This window comes from Triticum dicoccoides, chromosome 1A (genome assembly GCF_002162155.2).
Source record: "Triticum dicoccoides isolate Atlit2015 ecotype Zavitan chromosome 1A, WEW_v2.0, whole genome shotgun sequence".
NCBI classification, from domain to species: domain Eukaryota; kingdom Viridiplantae; phylum Streptophyta; class Magnoliopsida; order Poales; family Poaceae; genus Triticum; species Triticum dicoccoides.
The window spans coordinates 582,795,724-582,800,328 of NC_041380.1; positions in this window are offsets into that span (position 1 = coordinate 582,795,724).

Consider the following 4,605-nt stretch of genomic DNA (forward strand, 5'->3'; position numbering starts at 1 on the left):
TAATTAATAGAGAGAAGTGTCCTCTCTTATGTCCGTGCTTGGTCGACGCTACGTACTATACATACGTATAGAGAGGACTAGACACGCTAGCTAGCTAGTAAGCAAACGAAGGAAATAGAAGATCGTCATGAACATATATGCATACAGAGAGAAGGGATATCGACCACCTCTCCTTCTCCGAGAGATTGGTCGAATAACAAGTTCTCGTATATCTATCCGACACTACCGGCTACATATATACAATAATTATCTCTTACAAATATAATCTCCTAACATACGGACTCATGGTCCACATAGTATTCTCCGTCTTCAGCGATCACGTGGTCAAGAAAGAATGCCGCCAATTCCTCTTGGATTGCTCGCATGCGAGCTGGTGCTAGGAGTTCATCCCGCTTCCGAAACATCTAATTTGAAGAAGGGGTCAATACATACATATATATATATATATATATATATATATATATATATATATATATATATATATATATGAATGAATGAATGAAACTCAACACAAATGATGATAATAAAATAAAATTGTGAATGTTGTTATTTACGTACTTCATATTGTTCGTCAGAGTAGCCCCGCTCACAGGTCGTGTGGCGGATGGACTCGCAAACGTAGTATCCACAGAAATCATTCCCTTGTTCCTGCCACAACCACTTTACAAGAAATAGAGGTCAATCAAACTGATAAGCAAGAATACCAAATGGTATTGATGAAACTAGTGCTTGAATCAATAGGAGATGCGCGGAACATGCTACTATAGTACTTACTTTTGGGTGTCTAAATTGCAGCTTCTTCGGGAGTCCTGGAGCTTTTTTGGTGAATTTTTTCCAAACCCTGCCAGACAAAGAAAACAATTACTTGATATCAGGAAATGAACAAAGTTGCTGATATGGTGGATAATGATCGATTTAACTTACTTCTCGAGCATTTAAGTCATGTCCGCATAGTCCTGGGGATCTTTTCATCTTGAGTCTAAGACGGTTACTAGTCCCTGTTCAAGCTTAATCTCTAGGAGAATATAGTGGAAACTGCACACGCATGCATAACTCATCAATTACATTACTATAACCTTGACTAATATATAAGGGAAACCAAATACGCACAAGACAGTAACACTCACTTGAAGTTGTAAGGAAAGAGTATTATATCTTTGTTTTCATTTATTACCAACGATCGTAGCAAGTTGGCCTCGGTATCTGCGGCATGAAATTTAACCTCAGTTGCATCTATGAGATATGTGTTAATGAACCCAATATCACCGACTTGTCTTTTCTTCAATTCGGCAATCTTCAATCTGCATAATATAGTGAGGATAATTATAAATACATGCAATGAAAGAGCTGAGCTATATAGAGAGACTTAATGACAGAAGTAGTACTACTTACAGACAGTAGCAGGTGACCGTTGCTTTATCGAGGGCCAATTGATTGAAAAACTGATAGAACTCCTCAAATGGAATAGGCAACAGTTCAATTCCAACGAGGTCATGCTCCTTTTTAACTCTCACATACAAAGTATTCCTCCCCCAGACTCTCTGCAGTTTTTCAAGTACCAATCATGCAATCTTCGCATCATCGTTGATAGAGATCTTTCATCTTTGACGAGAGGCTTCCCGTACTCGTATCTTTGTATCTACACCTCCATGAAATCATAATGTACATCGTCGGGCAGGTAATCGCCAAGATTGCTATAACCGGGCACCATCCACGGATCATTAGCGACGATGTCGCTAGGCACCTTGAGCGGGGGGCACGATTGCTTCGCTTGTTCGCCGAGCTGGGCAATTTGTTTCCCAGCTCGTTGTTCTTTCAACCTTTGATCACTGACAGTACTTCCCGACCGCTCCGCTTCGACAAATTCCTTTTCAATAATGCGCTCATAGTTTCCTTTCGGTGGAGACTTGAGTGGTTTTGTCAGGGCAGCCAGAGTGCGCTTTGCTTTCACCGGATCTACCTTCTCCTCCGGAGGTGGATGTTTCTTTGCTTTCACCCCTTCAAAGAAGTTCCTCACTTCTTCTCGTGTGATCTCGGCGTTCTCCTCCGGGGTCCTCTCGTATGGTAACTTTTTTGGAGTCTTCAGAGAAGGACCGAATCTGTATGTCCTCCCGCCTCTGGCTGTATTGCTAGACGCCGACAGAGCATATGGAGCGGTTGTCTTCTTTACTTGCTTACGAGGTGGAGGAGAAGGACTACGACGCGCCAGAGTAGCCGGAGCGGCGGCAGGTCTCTTCCACCCTTGCTGACGAGGTGGAGAAGGAGGAGGCTGGCTGCTCGGGCGCGCCGGCGCAGGCAGAGAAGGAGGCGGAGTGCCGCCACGCGCCGGAGAAGGAGCCGTCCGAGTGCCCTGATCGTCACTCGCCGGAGGAGGAGGCGGTGGAGGAGGCTGAGTGCCCTGACTCGCCGAAGGAGGAGGAGGAGGCGGAGGCATCCAGTTCGGAAGGTTGATGAGCTCCTTCCGCCATAGGCATGCAGTCTTCAGAGCAGAACCCAACCGAGTCTCCCCTTCATCGGTAGGGTGGTCAAGCTGGAGGTCCTCAAATCCCTCCATTATTTCATCCATCATCAACCTAGCATATCCTTCTGGAATCGGCCGACAGTGAAAAGTTGCGCCGGGTTCAGTGGGATAAACAGAGCCAACAGCCGCCTTGACCTTCAAATTCATCCATTGCGTCATAAGGTGGCAATTTTGAGACTCCGTGATAGCATCCACGGGATAGTTGGCAGGAGCCGTCAAGGCATGCTCCGGCTGAAGCAGCTCGGTGGAAGCCATGCTGCTTCTCCGCTGAGATGGCGGGGTAGCTTCGGGGGAAGCTTCGGCAGTTCGTTTGCTGCGATTTGCTTCTCGTTCGTCTAGTGCTTGTACCCTTGCTTGCAGCGCCTGCATTTGGGTCTCACTTTTTTCCTCCTCTCCTGGTATTTGTAATCACCTGCGTCCGAAAACCCAACCTTCCACGGAATGGAGCCTGGCGTGCCTCGTGTCCGTCCAGGGTGCTCAGGATTCCCGAGGGCCATTGTGAGCTCGTCGTTCTCTCTGTCTGGAAAGAACGTCCCTTGCTGCGCTGCTTCGATATACTGCTGAAGCTTCTTGACTGGTATGTCCATTTGATCGTTCGTCCAAATGCACTTCCCTGTTACAGGGTCCAAGGTTCCGTCAGCCCCGAAGAACCAAGTCCGGCAACGGTCTGGCCAGTTAATTGTCTCTGGTTCGATCCCTTTATCAACCAGATCATTTTCAGTCTTAGCCCACTTAGGCTGGGCTACGAGGTAGCCACCTGACCCCGTGCGATGGTGATGCTTCTTCTTCGCAGCATTTTGCTTGTTTGTCGCCGACATCTTCTTACTCTTTTCCAATGTCTTGTGGGCCACAAATGCGGGCTAGTGATCTCTGATATTCTCATATCTGCCCTTGAATTCTGGTGTCTCTTTATTTTCGACAAACTTATTCAGCTCTTTCTTCCACCTCCTGAATAGTTCTGCCATCCTCTTAAGAGCAAAAGACTTGATTAATTGCTCTTTAACTGGCTTGTCCAGATCATCCTCTTGCGGTAGGGTGAAATTTGACTTCAGCTCAGTCCAAAGATCATTTTTCTGCATATCATTGACATAAGACACCTCAGGGTCTTCTGTAGCCGGCTTTAACCATTGCTGGATGCTGATCGGGATCTTGTCCCTAACCAAAACCCCGCACTGAGCAACCAATGCGCTCTCTGTCCGGAGGGGTTCAATCAGTTGGCCGTCGGGCGCGATTGCTATGATCTCAAACTTTTCATCCGAGCTCAACTTTTTCTTCGAGCCTCGTCTCTTTACCGAAGTTGTGCTCGATCCGGAGGGCTAGAAAAAAGAACAAAGACTTAATTAATATGTGTACATACCAAAACAATGAATGCATCAATTAGCTAGTCAGCAGAAGCTTAACTAATATATATACCTGGCCGGACTCGGTTCGGTCACCGGAGACGTCATCACGGTCTCCTTCTTGCACCGGCATTGGGTCACTGGAGCCGTCCTCACGGTCTCCTTCTTGCACCGGCATTAGGTCACCAGAGCCATCATAATCATAGCCAGCTGCTTCCAGACCATCGGTGTCGTTGAGAAACAACGAGCAGACGGCATCACTTCCTCGTGCGATTATGTCCCCCAACAACTCTTCTTGTACTTCGTCTTGGACGGTGTCCATAGTTTCTACAAATATTGACAACATGGCAATTATTATTCAAACATGACAGATGGATATATTAGTGGCAAACGTAGAACTAATATTAATTAGTGGCCTCAACGCTGCTTCTCTAGGGTTTGGGGTGGCCTCGACAACGCTTCAAGGATAAAAAAAGAAGAGGAAGAAGAAAAAAAAGAGGAGAAGAAAGAATAGAGGAGTAAGAACTCCTCTATTCTTTCTTCTTCTCTTTTTTTCTTCTTCTTCCTCTTCTTTTTTATCGGAAACGAGGGTCGTCGAGGGTCACCGAGCGGTAGAGGAAACCCTAAATAGCAAGTATCGTGGGTGTGAGATACATGTGGCTGTCGGTGTCGGACACTACATACACGTCCCACAAGTGACGTGGGCGTCGAAGCCCGCGTCACTTGTGGGACGTGGATGTACTG